Here is a 27715-nt window from a genome sequence, read left to right on the forward strand (position 1 = left end):
CTTTGTTTGTCAAGATTTTAACTTTATATTTAGGCTCAGGATTTATGCTAACACCTAGCTTTCTTAACACGAGAAGTACTATGGTAAGTAAGTACTGTACTTACTGTACTGTATTTAAGTACTACTGTAAGAAAAAAAAGGGGTTTTGGAGGGGGGGAAGGTGTCTTTCGCTGGAAGACTCGCCCCCTTCTACTTTGAAAATACCTGTAAAACCGGTTTAATTCGTCATAATCAGCACTCCTGCAGAGAGTGATGAAAACCACTCTGCGCCAGGCGAATGCACATAATGTTGGGCTTTTGGGCTCAGGTGGATTTGCGCCATACAGTTCAACCTGTGGTACCGCTGTGTACTGTACATACAGTGCGAACGTGTTATTTTGAAATATAAAAAATGTCAGTAGACTTTAGTATCCATAATATTTGCTATTTTAGTTTTTCAAAGAAGTGTTTTTGTTAAAAGAAAACTCATACAATGAAATACAATATTGAAAGGCTCTACTGTACACAGAGAGGGGCGGGAGGGGGGAACAAGCTGCCCAGCCGTGTGGTTGAAGCTGATACCCTGGATTCTCTCCAGACACAGCTGGATGAGCTCCACCAGTCAGGACAGGAGGGGCTCTATTGTACACAGAGAGGGGTGGGAGGGGGGCACAAGCCAATACTCTGGCTTCTCTCCAGACACAGCTAGATGAGCTCCTGCAGTCAGGACAGGAGGCTCTACTGTACACAGAGAGGGGTGGGAGGGGGGCACAAGCCAATACCCTGGCTTCTCTCCAGACATAGCAAGATGAGCTCCTGCAGTCAGGACTGGAGGCTCTACTGTACACGGAGAGGGGCGGGAGGGGGGAATAAGCTGATACATACTCTTAGAGTTTGATTAATAGGGAATAAAATATAAAAATATAGTACTTAAAATAAGATACACTCTACAGACATTCACAACAGCGACTGTCAGAAGATAGGACATAGCGACACAGACACCCGTTTAATGGAAAGGGGCACTTCAATTTTCTGTACGACTAATATTAAAGCCTATACTTTAATATTCTTTTTTGTATGTTTATCAATAGTGGGTACTGGCCTAATTCAGCCCTGCACCCGCTGTTGTGTGTTTTTCTCTGCACACGGAGGATGTTTCTACAGATCTCCATGTGCAGAGTTTCTGTGGGGTGTTTGTCCCATTGAGTGTACTCCTGGTCTGTGAGGGGACCCCATACTTCACTGCCATATAGGGCAATGGGTTGGACTACACTTTCAAATATTTAGAGCCAGATTCTTGTTGGTGGATTGATGTTGAAGAGGCTCCTTCTTATTGTGTAGAATGCCCTGAGTGCCTTCTCCCTCAGTGCCTTCACTGCCAGGTTAAAACCTCCAGATGAGCTGATGGTATATGTGATACAGTATGTGACATGCCGAGATATGTGTAGCTGGATGAGTGCTCCAATGCGTTGTTGTTAAATGTGAATTTGTACCTGTTTCCCTGAGGTCTGGCTTTTTTCTGGAAAACCATAACTCTGGTCTTGTCCAGATTGACTGTCAGCGCCCAGGTCTGACAGTGCTGCTCCAGCAGTGCCAGGTTCTGCTGCAGCCCCTGTTCTGTGGGCAACAGCAGGACCAGGTCATCTGCATAGAGCAGGAACTTGATTTCTGTGTCGTGTAGTGTGAGACCAGGAGTCGCAGACTGTTCCAACATTCCTGCTAATTCATTGATATAGCTATTAAACAGTGTTGGGCTCAGGCTGCAGGCCTGCAGGCCTGGGCTCAGGCTGCAGCCCTCTCTCACCCCATGGCCCCATGGCCAGTGGTGGTGATGTAATTAATAAATCTTTAATAACCAGTGAAATCCAGGAAACACTCAATGTCCTTTATGAACTTTGGAAGGGAAACACAGAAAGCCTTAAAACCTGTTAAGTTCCCTAAAGCTTTCTCAGTCAGGTATGAAAGTTTACCCACACACCCTGCCCCCTGCCCCTGTTTTGTTAGGGAAGACGAATACGAACCTATTTCCCTTTGAAACTCATCAAAAAAGACACACTCACCAGAGGTTGCACAACTACTGTATAACTAAAAAAGACCTCTTCACTGTGTGAAAATACAACCTGTATAAGTTTATGCAGGTAAATAATTGCTATTAGGAATGACTTTTTAATCTATCAATGTTAGATTTAAAAAAAAAAACATTGCCCGACGTTGCCCATTACATTTCTTGAAAAATAATTTTATTTCGAGAGACTGGATAAGTAATTTGAGTGTTTTTTAACTTCCTGAAAAACAAGTTATAATTTAACAATATATGTAAATGTTTTATGATATGTCTATGTTGTGAATGTCTGTAGATTGTATCTTATTTTTAGTTTTTGTTTTGTTTCACGTTAATTTTATAAGGGAGAGTGTCATAGAGACGACTCCCTTAACCCCCATCTTGATTTAAATACTTTTATTTTTTCACAATCTGGCAATGCCAGACAGAATTCAGAGTTTGCTGCAGCCAAATGGCCTTGCAGATCAGAAAATCAAGGAACAAAACAATTATTGTACCCGGCTCCTCAATGGGATAGCTTTAACATGCTAATGCATTGGTGTAACAGTCCGGGTGTGGCAAGCTTCTAATGTCTCCCGACTTTGGTGAAAGGAACCCGTCTTTCATTGGAAGACAATGAACACATTCTAACCGTACATGAGAATATAGCATAAATACACCAAGGGATTGGGTGAGTTCCCATCACAAAAAAAAAATTGCGAGCCTGCACTACAGCGACCATAGTACAGTATGGAGACCAAGACCTTTTACGGGAACAGACTAGGTGCTTCTGCCGCCAAGGCTTGCAAAGAGAGAAGGGTAAGCAAATACAGCAGGCTTCATCTGAAATACGTGATTATAGCGCATATTACAAGGTATTATTGCCCTTTAGAATTATACATTCAATTATAAATATATCTTCGCAGCCTGTTCTTCAGGAAAACACCGCACGGGCGAAACGATCTTCGAAATCTACCAGGACAGTAAAAAAGAAAGCGGAAAAGAAAAGTTTATTTTGACGTCTGTTCCGCAACTGATGAATACTACTGTGTGACTTTATTTCTTACATTAATTATGTTATTTTGCCACAGGCTGTGGTCTCTGCTCTCGGCCACTGGCCAGGGTGCCAACCTGTAAAAGCAGCACCTGTATGGAGACTTTTCGGCAGCACCGTGAGCAGTACGACGCATTACTGGGGAGGATTGGGAGGTCAGAGGCACTCCTGAAGATGCAGAAGAAGGAGACAGTATGTTCTGGTAGTCAAACACTAGAACAGCTGTCTCCCGATAAGTGCCTCTCCCCGCCGCGCAGGTTGCAATGCCTGGTGGAAGCTCTGCCCCCCACAGAGCACACACTGCCTCAGGACACTCCATCCGAGCATCTCTGCTCACCACCGCGCAGGAATTGGCTGATGCTGTCCTTGCTTCCTATCTCCCCTCAGGAAGCAACGTTTACAGAGCGGAATTCACAGACGCCAGTGGGACAAACAATTCTCCCAGATATCCAACTGTTGCCCATCACTCAAGAGAAAGAGGGGGGGTTGTACTTGCAGTGCATCGGTATAGATGGGAAAGCGAGAGCCGACAGCTACGCCGCCCTCGTGTTTCGAAATCTTGTGACTTTTGAAATTTACTGGGGGTGGACCACATCGGTAAATTTCGATGGGTCCAGAGGCAAAAGTGCCTTGCCTTGCAATCTCCGAGAAACCATTAGTAGCATGGTGAATAAGAGATTCTCAACACTTACTTCGTGCGACTGGAAACGAATTCGTGATCGGATCAACGAAATGCTTCGAAGAAGGAGGTGCTCTTTTCCTCTAGTTTAATGGTCTGTCCAGAAACAAAACATTTCTGTTAAACAAGAGGAATGTAAAAAAAATGTGTACAAAAGTAAAAAAAACAATTACTTTTTGGCAATGAAAACCGGTGTGTGGTGGTGCGCGGGTGTGGTGGGGTGCTGTACCAGCCGTACAGAACATTAAAGTGTCCCTTTCCGGTCAATGGGTGTCTGAGTCAATGTGTCCTATCTTCTGACAGTCGCTGTTGTGAATGTCTGCAGAGTGTAGACATTGTGTAGTATAGTGTAGTGTGTGTGTCTCTCTCTCTGCTGGCGCGCGGGCACGGCGGGGTGCTTATCATTCTCAGTGCATAACAAGGAAGATTAATAAACATAAACATAATCTCATGGCTAAATAGTCAAGTCTAGCCAAAAGAGAAAACATCAACTTTATTTAAACTCCAACGAAAGTATTAATGGTTTTTAATCACCGTTTCAGGAAGTCAATAAATTGTCCATAATTTTGCTATTCTATTTTTTCAAAAAAAATGTTTGTTAAAAGAAAGGTCATGGCACCGGCTGGATTTGAACACCCACCTTGTGGTTTGCAGGTCGGGCACTTAGACCACAGTACCACCTGCAAGGTCACATGAGGAGTGGTGAAACAGCCCTACACAAACAGTATCAACAGACATTGTACAGCGTGTACTAGTGTGTTGTAGTACATGAATATAATTATATCATGAATATTAATTTCTTTAGATATGCGATTCCATATTATATTCCCTATTAATTTAATTCTAAAAGTATGCTTGTTGACTCTGGTATTGAGCGTATTCGCAGAAAAGCTTAAAACTACCACTTTTTATACAAGTTATTTCACATGTTAGTTAAAGACTTTGATGCTTAAGATTTTTAGGGAGAAATGGAATATTGGTGTTTATTTTTTCTTTAAAGTACCGTGACCAGCCATATACTGTAATACCGTATGTTTATGTTCCAAAATTAATATCTTTTATGGCACACGAATTATGCTCCTATTCTTTTTATGCTCAGCTACTAAGATTTCCCTTCAGTGGTAAAATTCCATATAAATATTCAATAGTAAAGACATCTAAATCTTTCTACGACCGACCAACGCACCACGAGTGCCCCTATCAGTCAACCAATTACGTACCACGGTATGACGCGTGATGACGCAAGATGACGTAGCCAAATGCGCACGGTACGTGTTTGTGCCGCGCACTTTGAATGGCTGCATCTGTAACTGACTAAATAGAGTAATACCGTTTAAGATTAGAAAACTGCCACAACCATGTCTTTTGTTAAAAATTTATATTTTATATTTTTCTCTCTCATGACTTAAGACTTTACTATCCTTTTCTTAATGTTTTTTTATGATTCATAACTGTCTTTTGTAACTGAAATATTCTCTATGTACTGGAATAAACACATCTGTTTTCAATAACATTAAACAGTTTAGAAGTTAATTCATATATATATATATCAACCTTGCTACTAATTTGAATTTATTAGGTTAAGTATTTTTAATTCTGTTACTTTAGTGTGATTGTGTTTTTAGAGGACATTATTATTAAGGATTATGTTGATAATTATCACTAATTAGAAAAATCAGTCCTATTAGGTCTTATGTTTTATATAGAATTTCCTTCAGCTGTTTCATGAATGACGTAATGATATCAGCTTCAATTAAATGGCTAGATAGCTTGTTCCAGACTGCAAATATGCACATACCCTTTGTGTGATGATGTCTAATCTGTTTTCAGTTTAAAATACATGCCCACTTTCTTTCAATTTCTATCCTCTGGTTATGAATTTCACTGATTCTGAATAAGTCCACAGGGTTAGTTTTGTCAATGCTTTTGAGGACTGAGGATTGAATACTTGATTCAGGTCTCCTTATAATCTTTTCTGTTATGTCTGTCTTAAAAGGTTCAGTTCTTTTAGCTACTCAGTCTAAGACACTCCCTTAGAAGCCTGGAAGTGTAATTAATTGCTCTTCTCTAGACTGTGTTTGTAGCAGTGTAGTATCCAAGTAATGTAGGGGTTTGGGCATTTACTGGGACAATTATTAATTGTGGCAGTAAATCACAAAATGATTCTTTTAATGGTCTTAGAATCCAGCCTTGCGGTATAACTCAAACAATGCACACACACAGGTACTAATACATGAGAATACATTTATTAATACATAAAATGTGCATATAAACATAACAGATCTTATCGTGAGGGTTAGCAGAATACAAAAGGTATATATTCATTCAGTTACGAAAAGTTACACATACCAAGAGGACATACGTTCAGTATATCATTCATTTAGACCGTTTTGTAAATGAACTTGGTTACAACTTCTACATTAGATACTCAAAACAAGTACATAACTCTTAGGAATTAAATTGATATCAACTGGTTGGGATAACAATTGAAATCTCGAGCTGTAATGCAGTGAAGTTGAATACTCATCCAATCTCTGGGGATTCAGATTCCTGCAGGCACAAAGAAGCAGTTGCAGGCTTGTTGCTGTCCAATCCGCGCTCTCTGGCTCGGTGCCAGGCTGTGCTCGTTGCGGCTGGAGAGAAATTCCTGCGATGTGCTGCTGATGCTTTCTGAAGACTCGCTAGTTAGTGCTGGCTGAAACTAGCAAAGTTGTGCACAAGAGAATAGTGACTGTGGGTCCCAGCAGGTCAGGAAGAAGACCGGTTCGTTCCTGATGGAGTGCTAGTTCTGAATACTGATTCAGCTGTCCACAGTTCTGACCTGTTCACGAGGCTTGCTGCTGATGATCACCTCGGGTGGATCCTTTGGTTACTGCTGGCAACCTCTGCTCTAGACTCTTAGAACAAAGGAAAGTTCTGGCACTCGGACACACTGGCCATTACGTGGTGGTCCGTGCTGAGTCTGAAGATGTTATGAGGAGCCCTGAGGCTGGAAGTCCAGCAGGCGCTGCGAGGATGTCCTGCGCTTGGGAACTGTGTTCCCTTGGGAACTGTTCTGCCCTTCGGAACCGACCTGCCCTGGAATTGTTCTGTGTTGCCTGTTTTAGCTGGAGGGACTGCAGGTCGTTCATTGGTTAAAAGTTTCATGGGCATCAGAGACCCACGTGGTATTACCACGCCCTGCCAGTCCCTGATTGGTTGATCAAGGTGAGATATGAGTCACTTACCCCTGACACTTAGGAATGCAGTCCAGATGTCCATCTGGCACTCCCTAGACAGATAGGCGCCAATGGATGACCATTGATCATGATAGCCAGGCTTAGCTAAGTGCATCCCCATTTGGGAGCTGTCCCTTATCAAAAGAAAACACCTTAAATCAGCCTGCATGAATAGCTCCTCTGTGGCTGCACCACAGAGATGAAGAGAGAGATGGGTCCTCATTTGGGAAAGCACAGCAACACTTATTATCAAGCATTGCCGCTACAGCAGCAAAACACAAATCTAAATGAAGTTACACTATGGCATTATAAAACCTTTACATCTTATTTTATTTAAATGTAATGCAAAAATCCTTTGATTTAAATGTTATACCGTATAAACATAATATATTTTAGGAATCATTTTAATACAAATTTATATTATTACTTATTCATAAGTTAATAAATAAAAATCCTATATATTTTTTAAAAATGTATCCCTTTTCACCACCATTACAGCATTTTGTTTCTCATTATTATTATTATTATTATTATATTAAAGGTTTATTATCTCTTGTGGAATCTGACAGTATTAACATATTTCTTTCCCTGCAGTGGAAAGTGCACCTTAAAGGTGAGAGGGTTATTAAATTATAAAAGATTAATAAATCTTCAAGGCCTGATGTATTTTACCAATTCTATCTAAGTTAAAAGTAATGTTATCTGCCTCTGGCAGAACTTTCAACAGTCTCTCAAGAAAAGAGTAGTACACTTTGACTGGAAAATTGCTAATGTACAGCCCAGCCATAAGAAGGATGACAAAAATGAACCAAGAACAATGGTACAGCAGTCTCAACATCTGGAAATTTAACATTCATTAATTTACTTACTCTCGGTCTGGCGGCCAGGGTCTTGTTTGGGAGGAGAGCAGAGCAGGATGAAAGCAAGCTCACTGCACCTTTCCATTTAGGAGTGCAACAGATTAGGATCATGAGCTTCTCCCTGCCCCCTGCCTACTACCCACATCTCAATAATTAATAACTTAAAACATATAGAGGATTATCTATATAGAGATAGGATCCTACAAGGTAGTCAACATGAATTTAGTAAAACTAGACTTAAGATTCTAAGTAACTTTTTATAGCTATTTAAACAAGAAACGAAAGTAATGGACATATACAATATATTAAATTTTTAGAAGAATTTTAATAAAGTTCCTCATAAGTTAATTCTCAATTTACAGGATATAGGCATTCATGGGAATGCATTTTTTGTTCATGTAAACAATGAAATATTGATAAAAAGTGGATAACATTCAGATGCTACTTATGAAAATGACAAAGATATTTATGCTGAGACATCATTTACATCTTCTAAACAATGTAGGAAAACAAATAAAAGGCATACAAAATGTTATGAAATATATTTAAAAACATCCATCCATGTATTTTGTAACAAATCTGTCCAATACAGAGTCATGGTGGAGACAGATCCTATCCTGAAAAGAAGTCCAAACAATTACTCAGTACCAAGTGACCTGAAAAGAGTATCTTCTGTAATCAACTTTAAGAAACCATCAACTGTGAGTCGCCTATGAGCTGCCTCAATGACAGACATGTTTGACACACAATTTCCTTTTATTTTCATCAGCTACAGTACATTTATTTCCTGTTTGTGTAAATTTAGAAAGTCCTTAAAAAATAACATCAGTCTGCATCCATTACTTTCCTAACCTCTTTGTACAATACAGGTTTGCAGGGAAGCCGGAAACTATCCTTGCAAACAACAGACAAAAGGCAGGATACACAAAGGATATGGCCTTTAAAACAGCTATTGTTACCTCTGTGCCAAAAGAAAGCCAAATATGGTTGATGCTCAATTAAATAATGATTTCATTGAAAATAAGCTCTCTAAACCCTTCCAATCTGGTTTCAGACAATTATCTTCTTATAGCTTCTGATTCCAGTTCTCTATCTATCTTTATTTTCCTAAACCTCAGTGCTGCTTTTGACACTAAACCATGAGATCTTACCTTCTCATTGTGAGACATTGCTCTTAAATGGTTCAACTCTTACCTTACCGATAGACAACAAGTTGTCTTTATTTTTGGTTTCATTTCTGAACTTGGGTTTGTTAAGTCTGGTGCTCCCCAGGGCTCGATGCTGGGCCCCCTACTATTCAGCATTTACATGTTTCCAATTGGTCAGCTATTAAGATCACAAGGTCTGAATCATCATTCCAATGCTCAAATCAATGTCCATACTAAATCAGACACTAAGGTCACTGTCTCGGCACTCTCTAATTGCATCTCTGACATAGAAATCTTAATGATTAAAAAATCCCTTCTTTTAAACTGTGATAAGACTGAAGTCTGGCTTGAACTATGTAAAGCCAGTGCAGTTACCTTATCTAAACTGAAGAAAATGTTGTGATTATAATAAAATTGTTAAACTTGCTATAATATTAAAAAAAAACATCTCAGGAATATTGCCAGACTATGCCCTAGGCACTATACACTGGTTTCCTATCAGGTTTCATGCAAACTTCAAAATTCTCATGTTCGCCTGTAAGGCTCTACATGGCTTGGCACCTCAGTACCTGTCTTACTTATTATCCTACTCCCCACTTCATAGCCTTTGTTGATCTGACTCTGGTCTCCTGTCTGTCTCCCAAGCTCATCTACATTCTATGGGGCCTTCTCTTTCTATGCCCCTAAACTCAAAACCTTCTTCTTTAGAAAGGCTTTTATTTAATCGATGTCTGTGTCTGACTTTTGTTTCTTTACTTTTTATATCATATCTTTGTTTCTGTTGTTTTACCTGTGTCACACAATGGCCTGAGCAAGGCCAAAGTAGGTCTGTTTTATCTCAAACTGGCTCCACCGCAAAAGCACCCAAACAAACAAGTGCAGTCTATTTACAGTGCTCCCAGTCCCCCACACCAGAAAATAAAACCTCCCAAAAAAGAAACAAAAACTAATTATTCAAATAAAGATCTATCACTCTATCAATATGACACTACCAAACCACCAACAACCAACCCTTAGGCTGAGGAGCCAGCTTAAATAGCTTGTAAGCCCCTCCCCCTCTGGAACAAACCATTTCTCTAATTCAAAGTGTTTTTTCCCCTTTCCATAAATAACCCTTGAGAAGTGGGGTTAGGTTTGGCCTTTTGAGGCCACCATAGGCTGACTCACCCAGGAAGTATTGACACCAAACAGTGAGTAACATCCATTTTGAGAGCGCTCTCCATTCACACCACTATACTCACTCATACCTGTGTTTAAGTATTTGAATATATGTGAAATTAGGTATGTTTATGTACATGAATGTATATAAAATTAAGTAATAGCAGTTACTAGTCAAGCCCTGAGTGTGCACCCTCAGGAACTTATCTAGCAACCGCTCAATGGAAGGTGTATGAATGTTGTATTTTCTGTGCTATCTGTACCCCGTGACAGACTCCTCTGTCACAACCTGTTTTACACTTTTTACTGTAAAGTGCTCTGAGAAGATACTTTTAAAGGCTGTATTTAAAATAAAGTTTGTTATTATTATATCTGCAATGACCAATTCCTTCTCCTTCTTGCCGACAAATCCTAACTGTGGGGTAAACTTGCTTCTTTTAATACGTTTTCATTCACACAGCCCATTCACTAAAAGTGGTTATTTCCTAGAAGTTAAACAAACATGCTAGATGGGCAAAATGTGCTCCTTTCCTACTTACACTTGCTTATGTTATTTTTTCTTCTGTTTTTACCATCACTTCTCAACATGGGGTATTCTCTGGAAGAGTGCCATTCCTTCGTCCTGTCTGGTTTCCCATCAATATAATTGAATCATAATTGTAACATTGTTTCAAAATGAGGGATTAATCTTCATGGGAAGAGTTGACAGAAGAGCATGTTATCTTCAGTACTTGCTTCAGTACTGATTCTTAGCACCCACACAACTTCTCAACTAAATGAGACATCTGAGATTAATTTCTACCCGGGATTATTCTTCTACTGAGTTTTTTTGCAAGTTGAAGAGAAACCTCTTAACATCAGGTGCAGCAGATTTCTGTAAAGAAACCTCATGTGGATGCCTACACTCCACCTGTGTATAAATGCCCACACCTATTTTTCTCCAAAACAACCAAAGGCCCTATTGTTCCATAGAATAACACAATTTACAGTATTTCTAAAGTCTATCAAAAAACAGAAAAGTGAGTCTTCAGAAAAGATTTCTATATATTTTTATATAATATTATGCCTACATTGTACCTACGTATTCAGAAATCTTGTAAAATAAGAACAAAAAATGGTTTGGTTGAAAATCTTAACAGCAACATTCAATTTAACAGCAATTTAAATTTAAATTATTCAATTTGTTTAAAATAATATCAATTATTCAGATATGGGCTACAAAATGCGCACGGAGCCAGGCAGAGATTTCAAATTAGTATCTAACATATGAGCAAATTGACGAGATCCAATTTTGAAATGTTAAATATTTATGTTTAGGAATATTGTTAGACTATTCTATATCTGATGTTAATAAAAAAAATAATTATCTTGCTATAGTGCACTATGGTGGTCAGTACTTCTCTCATTGAGCAGAAGCCTTAACAGGCGCAATGCATGATATACCCTGGACAGGACACCCAACACAAATACACACATTCACACCAAGGCCAGTTTTGCAGAAGCTAATGAACCAACCAGTATATCGTTGGACTGTGGGGTTCAACACCTAGAGAAAACCCACATGAATACAAGAAGAACATACAAACTCCACCCAGATAGCAAACCAGGAATTGAACACAGGCCCAGAGCTGGCTTCCCTCTCTGAAGCATTAATGCAAACCACTGTGCCACCATGCCATCCACAAACAAGACATAATATTTAACACATCTTTGAACATGTTTTATAGAAATGAAATGGTAAAATTAATTTAAAATACTGCATCTAAAATGATTGTCTAATGAATTTTCAAAATTTCCATATTAAATGGAAAGACATAAGCACATCTGTTTAAAGCACTGCTTCACAAAATCTTCAAATAACTGAATGCTTCAACCCACTGTATTAGCAATGAGTTTGGCTTCAATGTTTTCAATCAACAGTGGGCCTACCAAATCCTGGTCTTTGCCTTAACATCATATTTGGAGGCAGTTTAAAGACTGATGATACAATTACTTGCTAACTTTCATGTGTTTCTGAAAGAGAAAGGCTCATTACCATGAATATTGTATTAGTGATTTAGAATTTCATGAAGGCAGCATCATGCAGCTGAATCACAAACCATTAAGTCTGCAGTTTGCATGCTGAAGCAAGTGACTATTACTACCTTATTTTCCAGAAAGCATTAATTTTACCTCACAGGTTTCTTGTGACATGCATTGATTTTAATAGTAGTATGGCAGAACAATAGTTTCAGAAAAATCTTTGTTTTACACTGTAAATGAAGATATACAGTACTTCCCACTGTATGAAACACATATTCCCTCACTTAACTTCTGGAGCTAATAAATGTAGCAATAGTAATGCATTAGAATGAGAGTTTTTTTTAATATCTTGATTTACATTTGACTTGTTGATTAGACACTATACATGTATTATAATATACTTTTTTGCAAACAGAAAACTAAAAATGTGAGTGCTTTTCTCATTCAAAGTGTAACTTCAGTCTTTAAGAATGTGTATGTAAACTACTTCAATAAAACTGTGTATCACCAGTTGATATCTAAAGTGGAATGTGTTAAGCCTTTTTGCTGATAAATATTATATGTAAATTGATACTTCATTTGTTCAATGATTTACACTGAAAGTCTGTCATGTGCTTCCATTTACAATATATGCATTCTTAAGCACTTTTCCAACATGAAGTGTCATAACACATCACATTTTATTCATTGATGCAAAATACATTATTCTCAACTTGTCATGGAAATTAATGGCTGAAATGCAGAATAATAAAGCAAAAACCCAATACAGTTATAAAGATGCAGTATTTACAATCCCAAAGCAATTGAGACCTTCATTTTAAAGAAATGTTTAATCAGTTTATTTCCTCAGAGGTCAAGAACAAAGTCAAAGCTTTAATAGATTCCTTGCTTGCCATGCAGGTCCTAAAAACCTTTAAATATGAGTGGATTCTCAACTAATATATACACATTAAAATCCTTATGTTTGTATCTATACACCAGACTATTATTTTTGCTGGAAGAAATACTGTGTGATTATTTTGCTGTCAGATGTTGACAGGAACAAAGACATATGCAGTGGTTACTTAATCTTCATTGTGTCCAATAAAGAAAAAACACCAATGGTACCTGTTAAACCAACACATCCTTTTCACTTATTACTGTCATAATTTGCTGAGTGTTACGTCCCAGTGTGTGGTCTATGTGTGTTTTTGTTGTTATGTTCCACACTGCTGACCTTGATTGTACTCACTCTCTCATTGGTTCAACATTACACTATTGTTCCAGTATGATGTCATCATCAATCAGTTTCTCAGCCAATCAGAGTGCATCTTATTCAGTATAAAACATGGAGGTTTTCAGAAGGAAGAGGTCTTTTGTTTGACTTTGGTCCCATTTGGTTTTCGTTTCTCTTTTGATTTTGTTTTGGCTTTGTTGGTTTGTTGTTTTGCTTTGTGTGTGTGTTTTCATTTAGCTTCAGCTTTGTTGTTTTGTTGGTTTCTGTTCGTCTCTTTGTACTTTCGTTTGTTTGTGTTATCTTTATTTTGCCATAACCTTGCCCAAACTTGTTATTGTATCAACCTCTGTGTTCTTTTGTACCCTGTTACATGTCTACTCTTGTTTGTATTCGTAGTTCACTTGTGTATTTGTGTGAACTTTTGTGTATAGAGTTAGTTTAGGTTGTTGGGTACATTTTGCACACACGTAGTTGTTTCTTGTATTAGTCACACTAGTTTAGTATGGGTGAGTGCCGTTTGTTTTGTATGGTTTTGGGTAGTCAGTGGAGTTTAGCTAGAGTGTTGAAGATGCCGAAGACTGTGTTTTTTGGGTTTTCTTTTGTAGTTAGGTTAGCTTTCCCTTACTTTCTTAGCCAGCTCCATTTTCTTTGTTATTTTCTTTTCTTTGGCACCTTTCTAGTTCCTTACCCCTGTTTGTTATTGTGTCTTATTTCATACCAGTCACTTAGTCAACTTAAAATAATCACTTTTGCACCTACCCTTGTTATCACGCTTCCTAGTCCCTTACCCACCTGCTTCCAAAAATTATCCTAAATGTTACACCCCTTTACCCCTAGACACTTGTCGTAACACAGAGTTAATGGCTAACACAACCAACACATTTTAACAACTTTTTTGTCATTTCTGTCCTTTTAGGTGCTGAATATAGAAACTAGATATTGTATTTTGAATGCATAAAATTGATATTTTAAACCATGCTATGGTATGTTGCTATTAATTTGATCCAATTACTTTCTTCTCCATAGTACGATCATTAAAATGGGAACAAATTTATCTTGCTCAATCCCACTGGTGAGTGAGCTAGTGTTTACAGTGCAGTCAGCTACATCTCGACTCACCTGTTCATGTCAGTTGCCATGGATACTAATCTTACAGAAGACCTGGACCACTTGAAGACAATTTGCAACATGCCAGCCAAGGAGCCTGTTGTCTGTCTGTATTGAAAGGGTCCCTCACTATGTTCAACCACAGCATGACCTAGTGGTCTCTGTGTGTGAGCAAGTGAGGGTGACAACCTTATATTTAGGATAAGAATTTGAAGGGATGCAAGGAGTCACAGCATAGTCCAGTGAAGGTTTAAGATTAATTTAATTGTAACGAAAATGGCCACTTCCGGAGAACACTGAAAGAGACACACACAAGGTGCATTTCCCCAAATTGCAACAGCTTTAAAGAGGTTGTTATAGTCTGAGTCCAGCCAAGCTATTGCCATGAATGAGGGTTTAAGAGTCCACTTATGGCTCAGTGGCTATTCTTGATGATGTTGCCCCACCTTTCAGTTACTTGAACTTGAACTTTATTGCCATATGTAACCAGTACATGTACTGGTACAATGGAAATCTTACTTACAGAAAGTCCCTCGATTGTTAAAAAAGTGTAAAAACACAAAGTGCAGACAGTGCATCAAGACAATATACAAACAAACAGTAGACAATGTACAAGTAAACAGTTTGAATGTAAACAATGCAGACATGTAAACAATGACTGGAGATGTCCAATAAATAAGAAATCATAATGAGGTAGATGTATAGGTGTGGTCCGAGGGGCATGGCTAAATGTGTTCGCCAATCGCACTGCTTGTGGATTGAAGCTATTGAGGAATCTTGCTGTGCGGTTGTGAATGAACAGGGAGTACAATCTTGGACTCAGACAGCAGCCTTGTGGGGTTCCAGTGCTCAGGGTGAGTGGTGTTGATGTTTTATTACCTATCCGCACCACCTGTGGTCTCTCAATTAAAAAGTCTAGCAGCCAGTTGCAGACAGAGTTGCACAGACCTAATCTCCTGAGCTTTGTCACCAGTTGCCTGGGTATGATGGAATTGAATGCTGAACTGCAGTCCACAAACAGCATTCTCACATACGAGTTCTTAGTGTCCAGGTGTTCCAAGGCTGTATGTAAAGCCAGGGAGACAGCATCATCAACTGATCTGTTGTTCTGGTAGGTGAACTGCAAGGGGACCAGGGACTCCTCGATGGAGGAGTTGATGTGTGACAACACCAGCTTCTCCAGGCATTTAATCACCACAGATGTTAATGCTACTGGGTGGTAATTGTTCAGGCACGTCACTTTTGCCTTTTTGGGGAATGGAACAATAGTGTTTTTTTGAAGCAGGTGGGGACAATGGACTTTGACAGGGAGGAGTTAAAGATGTCCGTAAACACTGCGGTCAGCTGGGCTGCACATGTCCTCGGGACGTGAGGTTGTATCCCAGCAGGACCTGCAGCCTTATGGATTTTCACCCTGTTCAGAGTTTAGATAGATAGATACTTTATTGATCCCGTGATGGAAATTGCAGTGCAACAGCAGCTTAACACAGACAACACAACCACAGTGTAATGAATGATACAATAATAATAATAATAATACAATACATACAATACAATCAGTACAGTGAGGGGGGAACTAAGAGTTACTCACAGTCCAGGACACACAAAGAACAAACTAGAGCAGAACAGTACGCAAAAAGTCGTATTGCACATATGAATATAAATATAGATGTAAATATAAATATAAATGTATTGCACGGGTCCTTGGGATATATTGCACAAAAACGGTTGTAAACGGGAAAAGAAAAAGAACAGATGTAGCAGTTTACTGTTCAGTCTAGAAACAGGTCACTGTCAATGTTGCCTCTGCCCAGACGCAAGGTGGATGCGATGTACAGTCTTACGGCAGAAGGCAAGAACGACCTCCTGTAGCACTTCCTGTCACACTGTGGATGAATCATTCTGTTGGTGAACGTGCTCTTCATTTCTACAAGCCTGTCATAGAGGGGATGGGAGATGTTTTCCATGATGGCCTCTAGTTTGGACACCATTCTCCTCTCAGCCACTACCTCCAAGGGGTCCAGGTCAGACCCAATGACAGAACTTGCTCTCCTGATGAGCTTGTTCAGCCTTTTAGAATCCACTGCTCTAATCCCAGGGCCCCAACATACCACTGCGTAGAAAATGGCGCTCGCTACCACCGACTGATAGAACATATGTAGCATCTTACTACATACATTGAAGGACCTGAGCCTCCTCAAGAAGTAAAGTCGGCTCTGTCCCTTCTTAAAGATGGCCTCGATGTTCTTAGACCATTCCAGTCTATCGTCAATGTGCACTCCCAGGTACTTGTATGAGTTCACCATCTCCACGCCACTCCCATGGATGTAGACAGGAGTAGGTTTGACCCTTTTCCTCCTGAAATCTACCACCAGTTCCTTTGTTTTTGTTACATTCAGTTCCAAGTGGTTCTCCCCACACCACTCCACAAAGCTGCTGACCAGTCTTCTGTACTCCTCCTCCTGCCCACCTTTGATACATCCCACAATTGCAGAGTCATCTGAGAACTTCTGCGGGTGGCATGACTTTGAGTTGTACTTAAAGTCCGAAGTATAGAGGGTGAAGAGGAATGGAGAAAGAACCGTCCCCTGAGGAGCCCCTGTGTTACTTACTACCTGTTCAGACACACAGTTCTGAAGTCTCACAGACTGTGGTCTGCCTGTCAGGTAGTCAGTGATCCACGATGTCATGGAGGCATCGACTTGCATCTCCTCCAGCTTCCTCCTTAGAAGTAAGGGCTGGATGGTATTGAAGGCACTGGAGAAGTCGAAAAACATGATCCTTATGGTGTTGCCAGCCCTGTCCAGGTGTGAGTAGGCCTTTTGCAGAATGTAGATGATCGCATCCTCCACACCAACATTGGGCTGGTAGGCTAACTGTAGGGTGTCCAGTGATGAGCTAACCAGGGGTCTCAGGTGGGATAAGACCAGCCTCTCCAGTGTCTTCATGACGTGAGAAGTCAGTGCAACTGGTCTGTAGTCGTTAAGGACAGAGGGGCGCCCTTTCTTTGGTACCGGGACCAGGCATGTCTTCCAGAGCACAGGGACTCTCTCCAAGCGCAGGCTCAGGTTGAATAATCACTGGATCACTCCGCTCAGCTGATCAGCACAGGCCCTCAGAACTCTGGGACAGACATTGTCTGGTCCTGTGGCATTACCCTGGTGCAGCCTCTTCAGCTTCTTCTTCACCTGGTCAGCCATGATGGTCAGCCTGGCCTGGGGGATGGTGCTCATAGCGCTGTCAGTGCTGCAGGTGTTAATGGTGGAGGTGTTGGAGAATGGCAGCTGTGGGGGATGGGGGGGTGAGTAGCTGTTGGGGGTATTAGCTGTAGGCGGCCATTTGTGGGGGGATGGAGGAGGTGTTGGGCAGTCACAGCTGTGAAGGGTTAGGGAGCGTGTGGCTGTGGGGGGATGGGTGTTGAGCCACAGACGGCCCTGAATCAAACCTGTTAAACAACTGGCTCAACTCGTTGGCCATCTCCAGGTTCCCCTCCGTTGCACCCCCAGCCTGTTTGAAGCCAGTGATCTCTCTCATGCTGCTCCATACATCTTCTGCACATCCTGCTGTGAGAGTTTCAGAACAAACTCACCCTGCACACTTGGGGTCTTCTCAGCAGTGCCCGTGTTCAGAGCATCAAAGCGGGCATAGAAATGGTTCAGCTCATCCGGCAGGGATGTGTTGTTCGTGTCGATCTCCTGTCTGCAGCTCTTGTAGCCTGCGATTGACTGTAATCCGTGCCACAGCCTCCGGGTGTCAGTGCACTGCGTTTCAAGCTGCACTCTGTAGCTCTGTTTAGCACGTTTTATGGCTTCCTCTAATGCATACCATGATACCCTGTACAGCTTTTTGTCCCCCGAACGCTGTGGATCTATCTTTTATTTTATTGCGAATGTCGTTGTTGAACCACGGTTTCTGATTGGGAAATGTCCTCATTTTCTTTCTGGTACATAGATGTCAGTGCAGTATTTAATATAGCTTGTGACCGTGTCTGTATACTCATTTAAATCTGTGTCGGGAGCTCTGAATGTGTCCCAGTCAACCTGCTTTCCGCCTCCTCAGACCAACAACGCACTGACCTGTTCACAACGGGGGAGGTCTTCAGCTTCTGTTTGTACCCAGGAAGCAACAGGAGAGCGATGTGGTCCGACTTACCGAAACTCAGTTTGGGAAGTGCTTTGTATGCTCCTTTTATTGTTGTGTAGCAGTGGTCCAAAATATTGCCTCCTCTTGTCGGTACTTTTGCAGTTTTTTCCTCAGATTGCAGTGCTTGAAGTCCCCGACTACAATTGAGACGGCTTCCAGGTGGGAGTTTTCGTGCTTGTTGATAATTTTGTGGAGTTCGCTGTGTGCTGCTTCCACGCAGGCTTGAGATTGAATGTAAATGGCTGTAATAATGGTGGCGGAAAACTCCCTTGGCAAATAAAAGGGTCGACATTTTATGGTAAGGTGTTCTAGATTTGTGCAGGATTTAGAGATTACCTCCATGTTGGTGCACCATTTACTGTTGACCAGGAAGCAAACGCCTCCTCCTTTGTGTTGCCGGTTGCTTGGTGGTTTGTGTCCATGCGATAAACGGTGAACCCCTTTGGCTGGATGGCGGTGTCCGGGATGCATGCATTCAGCCAGTTTTTAGTGAAAGCGTATACACAACATTCCCTCAGGTCCCTTTCCGCGTTGATCCGCCAATGTAGCTCATCTATCTTATTGTCCAGTGACTGAACATTAGCTAACAAAATGGACGGCAGCGGTGATCTGTGCAGACGCCTCTGTAGTTGCGCTAGTACACCGCCTCTTCCCCGGCGTCTGCCCAACTGTTGTTGTTATTCACTGCATCTTTGTCCGATCCAGCAGGTGGGGTCCGGTACATTAAAAAAGTTGTTTGATGACCCTAAGGAGTCTGTCCTCAGGTTTAAAAGTGTTTGTCTGTCATAAGTAATGACAGACATTGAACGTCCAACACAAAACAAGAGTATTAACGTATAAATAAACATTAAAACAGTCACACAACGAGAGAGCTTTCTGTAAACCGTCACCATCTTGCCTGCGCCAGAAACCTATTACTGTGGTGTCACGTACAACAGCAGGTGTCCATTCTATACTCTAAAGCGAGGTCAGGAGACCAGTTCAATGGCCCCAGGCCAGAACCAGATATCTACAAATATCTACAAATCTTTCCCAAGATTGACCAGAATCATTATCAATACTCCTTTAAGATGGATGTCCACTGCTGGTGCTTGGATTTCTGGCAGAGGGACATACAGATGCAGCCATTTAAAATGCACGGTAGAAACCCGTACCACACGCAACTACCCACAAGCCACCACAGTGTACCGCGGTAAGTGATTGGCTGGCCAAAATGACCGACAGGGGCACTCGTGGTGCATTGGTTGGTAGTTAAAAGATTTAATCATTTAATCACTTTACTGTGCACATTTTAATCCGCTTTGTATTGAATATTTATATGAAATTTTACCACTAAAGAGAAATTTTGAATAAAATTGAGCATAAAAAGAAGAGGAGCATAATTCATCTGAAGGTCATAAACGATAATAATTTAGGAACATAAACATATTACTGTATGTAAACTGTACTGTATATGGCTGGTCTTGGTAGTTTAAAGAAAAAATACACACCAGTCTTCCATTTCTCCCTAAACATTTTAAGCATCAAAGTTTTATGAAACAGTCCCCAAATATGCGATTGCTGTATAGAATGAATTTTAATTTTAAAAAATGATTTAACACAAAAATTAAGCTGTTTACGTTCCTCCGCCTGAGAATATAGTCACTCGTTGCTACGCAACGCAGAAACACAGCCACAGGTAACTAGAAAAGAGAGGACATTAGCTAGCCAATATGATAAAGGAATAAATTATTTTTTTATTTCTTTTGCACATTTATTTGAACATTTCCATCGATTGTACAAGCACTTGGAAACTTTCCAATCGCTAGTTCGTCTGCATTTTCTTTTACACTCCCACTGGCGCCGGTCTATGTCTTCTAGGATATAATGCTGGCGATTTGCGTTAAAATTGGGTTTCCAATAACACCACAGCAAACTCTTGTTTTTATGTCCACTATAACGGACAATCTCCCTTGCTTTTAACCGAGCGTTTCATAATTTCCTAAAATGAAAATGCGACAGAATTCTGGGGTGTCCCTATACCAGAGATTACGGTACGGCTTCAGAATGCTGATTGGCTGACACCATCTGACACCCCTCTGATTGGAGAAAATTTTTTATTTAAATACATTTTAGAAAAGTGTAATCTATACTAAAAAGCTGTATTTATTTAATACCACTCGATACTTATATTACTGGAGTTTAGTTGATATTGTTTAAACTTTTAATTATTAAAAATTGTATTACAGCATTGTACACATGCTTAAGAGGAGAAGAGAGAAAACGCAAGCCTTCTTTAGGTGTGAGGGTCTTCTGCTCAGAATGAAACGCTAAAATGTATTGTAGGCTCTGAATGGGTTCAATTATGATTTGAGCTTGATTAAGGTCGCCGCCTTTCATCTAAAATCCTGCTTGAATCCTTCTAAACTAAAAATTAGACACAAGAAGAGAAGAGGCTCTGGTGAAATTTCTTTTTTTTTAATTTCTCTTTTTTTCTTGGAAAAACATCTTACCCACTGCAATCCGGGCACAGAAGGATTAAAAGAAGTCAGATTTCAGTGCTTTGTGTATATTTTAATGGCAGTGGGGGCACGGTGTGTGGGAACAGGTTTGGTTGAAATTGCATTGGAGATCTATGTTCTTCACACGTGAAACGTTTTCTCTGAAAGCATTTTCTTCCCAGTTTAGCCGATTTTGTTACAGCATGTTACAGTATACTATTATTAACCATATTAATTTTAAGTGCTTAATGCCATTTTTTGACCATGCACGAATATTCTTATGTCCATATCTTCACAAGGGAATCAGTGCGAATTGTAATACTAATTAAATGACCGCGGGCACTTTCCACCCCCCCTGACAGCAGGAACATTCCTATTCTTAGCTCAGCAGCTTATTACAATATAGGGTGTTCAAACCGTTTTTTTTACACAATGACACAGCGTCGCGTTGTGAATCTGTTTTTCCGTGTTTCAAAGAAAGTGGAATACAGTGATACTACCTGGTATATAGATACATATGTTTAGATATTTAGACCCTTAAATTAATATCATTATTAATAATAATGATAATAATGATAATCAGCCAGTGAAAGCTCTGTTGTCCTTCACATGAATGCCTGAAACATTTTACCGAACCCAGGATTTTAAACTATTTTCCCCATTATAAAACAGATAATTCCGGTCCTGAAGTCTGAATGCCTGACATATATTCGAAGAAGTCCTATATTTTCTAATATAGGCACATCCCGGAATTTTGACTTCACTGTGTAATGAAGAAATTTTAAAGACTACTTCTCAGCGTAGATAAAAAAGCTTGGATTCCCATGGACAGTATCTTATACACATATCTTTTTCTGTTGTCTTTGTTGATCTCTTGAGGATCCTTGTGATATTTTGAGCTCTCGTTGAATGATAAAAGTGTCGCAGTTTAAATAATTTTCGTTGTTAGAAATTATGAAACGCTCTGTTAAAAGCAAGGGAGTTTTTATATCTGTTATAGTAAAAGAAAATGCCCGACGAACTAGGGATTTAATTTCCCTATGGGATTAATAAAGTATTATCTATCTATCTATTGAACAGTTTTTCAGTGCTTGTACAATTGATGGAAATGTTCAAATAAATGTGCTAAAGAAATAAACAAAAAGTAAGTTATTTCTTTATCATATTGGCTAACTAATGTCCCATCCTTGTTAGTTAGATCAACGAAATGCTGTGGTGTTACTTTTTGTCGATGAAAAAATAAAGTATTTTCATTTAAAATGACAGTTACAAATAATGTGGACCTTTGTAATACTAATGTAATACTTTGAGTTTACAGCTTGTCCAAGGTCATTCATTATTAATACTATTAGTGATATCTTCAGTAAAGACTGACAGCAGGAACATTCCTATTCTTAGCTCAGCTATTGCTACAGTAATTGCTATTGCTACTGAGTGTCTGTGTGTACAGTACATTGTTTGTGAACAAACCGGTTTCACAGGTATTTTCAACCCCCAGCCACTGTTGTTTCATCAGTTGTTATCCTGTAAAGCACTTTGAGGAGCCACCTTTAAAGGTGCTATATAAAATAAAGTTGATTATTATTATTATTAATATTGATCATGTTTTTCCTCCCAGAACTTGTAAATTGTTGTTGTTATTGTTGTTGTTATCCTGTAAAGCACTTTGAGAAGCATACTGTCCAGCTTGTCAGGTGAATTCTCTTGTAAAATAATAAGTAGAGCTCCGGAAAGCCAGAAGGAGCGCTTCACCCCGCCTGCTGTGGGAAGAGTTGGCCACAGCCGGGGCTTATTCCTTCCCTGCCTCACTGAGGGCAGACCCTGCCAGGCTCCTCAAGAGCCTGACAATTGTGTTAAAAAAGTATTTTTAATTCACCAATGCATTTATGTTATGGTTTTTACAAATTCAAGACTGAAGTGAATTTATCCAATTAAACAGGATACAATTTAAAATTAAAAAGCTATTGTGAGCAGTTGTTTAAATGGGCTCCAGTACAGTGTTTCTTACAGCCTGACATATCTTACATAACTGACGATCTCGTTCAACTAAATCAGCCACCTTGTTCAACAGTCGCCCTCTTTCTGAAGCATCCATTCAGCTCCATGGCAACCCCAGCTGAAATGCCTCTTTAGCAGCTTTCACAGCCCTGTCAATGTCTTCCTGGGAACAAAGCAGGATCCACCAGTTTAAATGAGCCAGTGGGACATACAGCAAATGAAATAAGCTGCACCAATCCATCGTTCAAGTATACCCAAATTATTAGTAACTGCACTCAAATGAAGACATTAATATTATGCTTTATTAGGTGAGATATTTCCATGTTAATGTGCTAAAGAGAGTATCCCATTTAAATTAGTTTTAAGTGTGAAAAGGCAGTTTTTAAAACATAGATTTGTTTAACAGTTTTATCCTTTCCATGTTGTTTTTAGGAACAACCACACATATTTCCTTAAGTATGTACAGTTACATACACAAATATACATACAGTACATACAATAAGCCCTCCTGTTTTACAAACTTTGCTTTAACTGATTTCGGATTTAACAGACTTTGTATTTAACAGACAAAATCTGCTACAGGGGAATGTGTAAAATCAGAAATACCGGACTTCCACCATGTTAATGGACACAGTAAAGTGCAAAAATATTAAAACAATAAAAAATTTAAACATTGTTAAACATTTTTTGTACAAAATACCTTTAAATAAGTCTAAAAAGCATGAATAACAAAGATGCTCTATAGTGAAGGCCAATAGGTAAAGGGTTATGATGGGTATTGTTTGTGTTTTGTATGCTTTAGAGCTCTTTAAAAACAATCATTATAAAAAATACACTAAAATACTAACAATATGTAAAACATAACTCTGTGAAATGCATAAATAATAAAACAGGGGAAAAATAAATATTACATAGGATTAAAATTCAACAATATCAATAATGCCAAATAGGGGTAGGTTAATCAGCGGTACAACTACGCGGCGTTGGCGTCGGCCCTCTGGAGGCGTTTTGGCAGGAGAGGGGAGGTGCCGGGACTGCTGCGGGCAAGGTTGGCCCAACGCTGCTGCCTAGCGGGAGAGCCACTGGGTCCAATCGCTGCAGACGTGGCCTACTTAGCCTGCTAGGGTAACCCTACTCTCCCGGTGGAGGCCCACCTGGAGATAGCGCTCCAGGTGTTCCTCTGGGACCTGGCGCCGACTGAGGTACAGCGCCACATGATGCTGGCTGCGCCAGTCCCCTTGGAGCAGGCCCTGGTTCTGGCTGAGCAGGCTGATGCCGTATTCGAGGAGACCGGTGGGCACCAACGGATGGGCGCACGGGGAATCAGATGGGGAGGAGGAGACGGCCAGCGCGGCGATGCTGGGGGAGCGACGACGGCTGGTCATCTGCCACCATAGTGGGGAGAGGGGGCACATCGCCCAGGAGTGCCGGGTGCTGGAGCCCCGGGGACTCTGGAGGTCGTCTGGAAACGGGAGCAGGGCGGCCTAAAGGGGGGAATGCCGCCCTTGAGCGATGCTACCCCCGCTCCGGAAAGCCAGAAGGAGCGCTTCACCCCGCCTGCTGCCGTGGGATGGGTTGGCCACAGCCGGGGCTTAATTCTTCCCTGCCTCATCGAGGGCAGACCCTGCCAGGCCCTCGTCGACACCGGTTCAACCATCACCCTGCTGCGGCCTGGTGTCCTGCCGGGCACCGAAGCAGCCAGACCCCCAGGGTGTTCACCGTGCACTTTGAGGCTGCGAGGGTAAAACACCCCTTCTATCTTGCCCCAGTCCATGAGGACTGTATCCTGGGGTTGGACTGGTTGCAGCAGGTGGGTGGTTGCCTTGACTTGGGCCGGCAAGAGTTGGTGGGGCAGGGGGAACGAATCAGTCTCGCCATGGGCGGGGCGGGAGGTGTCCGGGGTGTGTGGGTTGACCGGAGCGGGAAGCGGAGGTGGCAACGGCGGGCGTTGCCTGGGCTCGTCGGAGCCGCGGGTGTCGGGGCGAGCGTGCCAGAGCTGACTCCCACGACGGTGAGATAAGCTTGCCCCTACCCGAAGTCTGTAAGGCACTCTGTGCACTGTAGGAGGCCTTGGAGGTGAGGGACGGGGTGCTGCGCCGGGGGTGGCAGGTGCCCTCCAGTGGTGAGGTCACTGTTTGGTGGCCTCCGGCTGGCCGTGCACCGCTTGGAGAACTGCCCCATGGAGCGACCGTGACACTACAAACTGCCACCAGACCTCGCCGCTGGAGGGTACCCGCCACCCCCGGCCCAGCACCCCATCCCTTACGCCCAAGTCAAGGCAACTACCCACCTGCTGCAACCAGTCCAACCCCAGGATACAGTCCTCACGGACTGGGGCAAGGTAGAAGGGGTGTTTCACCCTCGCAGCCCCAAAGTGCACGGTGAGCGCCCTGGGGGTCCGGCTGCCTCGGTGCCCGGCAGGACACCAGGCCGCAGCAGAGTGATGGTTGAACCGGTGTCGATGAGGGCCTGGCAGTGTCTGCCCTTGGTGAGGCAGGGAAGGAATAAGCCAACTCTTCCCACAGCAGGCGGGGTGAAGCGCTCCTTCTGGCTTTCCGGAGCTCTACTTATTATTTTACAAGAGAATGCACATGACAAGCTGGACAGTATGCTTCTCAAAGCACTTTACAGGATAACAACAACAATAACAACAACAATTTACAAGTTCTGGGAGGAAAAATATGATCAATAATAATAATGTAGCGGCGAGGCTTATTAATAAGGAAGAATTAAGTGTTCTGAGCCTTCCCAAAGGAGGCCCCATCTCATCCTCCATCTCTGTGGTGCAGCCACAGAGAAAGTATTCATGCAGGCTGATTTAGGATGTTTTCTTTTGATAAAGTTTCCTAGGACAGCTCCCAAAGGGGGATGCACTTAGCTAAGCCTGGCTATCATGATCAATGGTCATCCATTGGCGCCTATCTGTCTAGGGAGTGCCAGATGGACATCTGGACTGCATTCCTAAGTGTCAGGAGTAAGTGGCTCATATCTCACCTTGATCAACCAATCAGGGACTGGTAGGGCCGAGTAACCCACGTGGGACTCTGATGCCCATGGAACTTTCAGCCAATGAACGAGCTGAAGTTCCTCCAGGTAAAAACAGGCAACACAGAGAGCCTGGGAGATTCAGAGAGATTCAGGGATTCAGTGGAGACTTCTGTGGACTTTTCTAAAGGGAATTCAAAGGAGAATTCCAGGGCAGGACAGCCCAGGAGCAGAAGGCTCCCAAGGGCAGGACATTCTCGCAGCGCGCCTCCTGACCATCCTGAGACTCAGCCCGGACAACCACGGAACGGCCAGTGTGTCTGAGTGCCAGAACTTTCCTTTGTTCTAAGAGTCTAGAGCGGAGGTTGCCAGAGAGTAACCAGAGGATCCACCCGAGGTTAGCACCAGCAGCAGGCCTCGTGAACAGGTCGGAACTGTGGACAGCTGAATCACTATTCAGAACTAGCGCTTCATCAGGAACGAACCGGTCCTCTTCCTGACCTGCTGGGACCCACAGTAACTTTTCTCCTGTGCACAAACTTTGCTAGTTAAAGCCAACACTAACTAGCCGGTCAGTGAGCATCAGCAGTGCACCGTCGCAAGCCGCACAGCACAGCCTGGCACGGAGCCAGAGAGCGCGGATTGGACAGCAACAAGCCTGCAGCTGATTGTTTGTGCCTGCAGGAGATATGAATCCCCAGAGATTGGATGAGTATTCAACTTCAATGCATTACAGCTCGAGAATTCAATTGCTATCCCAACCAGTTGATATCAATTTAATTCCTAAGAGTTATGTACTTGTTTTGAGTATCTAATGTAGAAGTTATAACCAAGTTCATTTACGAAACGGTCTAAATGAATGATATACTGAACGTATGTCCTCTTGATGTGTAACTCTTCGTAACTGATTGAATATATACCTTTTGTATTCTGATAACCCTCTCGATAAGATCTGTTAGGTTTATATGCATATTCTATGTATTAATAAATGTATCCTCGTGTATTAGTACCTGTGTGTGTGCGTTGTTTGAGTTATGTCGCATGGTTGGATTCTAAAGCCATCAAAAGAATCAACTTTGTGATTTACTGCTACAATTAATAATTGTCTCAGTAAATGCCCAAACCCTACAGAACTGGTGCCTTCAGAGAGCCACTACATTACATTTTGGCTATGGCTATGATTACATATTTGGCGTCCCTGAACGGCTATGAAACATTACATATTTGGCGTCGGGCCGGCTATGATTACAATAATAATAAACTTTATTTTAAATAGCGCCTTTAAAGGTGGCTTCTCAGTGCTTTACAGGATAACAACTGATTAAACAACAGTGGCTGGGGGTTGAAAATACCTGTGAAACTGGTTTGTTCACAAACAATGTACTGTACACACAGAGACTCAGTAGCAATAGCAATTACTGTAGCAATAGCAAAATAGCAATATTATGGACACACAATTGACTTTTTAAAAAAAAAAACTTTTTTTGACAGCTGGTTTTTGTTGACAGCTTGACACAAGTTTATCAGTGAAAAGACCACGCGCATTCTTCCTCCCCCCTACATTCTCAGAGTAGAATATAATTTATTATTAGCACAATTTATTACAGTGCTAAGTTTAATATTATTG

The 27715-nt window shown here is 41.4% G+C and overlaps 1 pseudogene; it reads right to left on the reverse strand.

Annotated features, from left to right (window-relative positions):
- Nucleotides 1-27715, reverse strand: part of LOC148837826 (uncharacterized) — a 48909-nt pseudogene that overhangs the window by 17035 nt on the left and 4159 nt on the right.

The sequence above is a fragment of the Atractosteus spatula genome, chromosome 3 (assembly GCF_055471065.1).
Source record: "Atractosteus spatula isolate fAtrSpa1 chromosome 3, fAtrSpa1.hap1, whole genome shotgun sequence".
NCBI lineage: Eukaryota > Metazoa > Chordata > Actinopteri > Semionotiformes > Lepisosteidae > Atractosteus > Atractosteus spatula.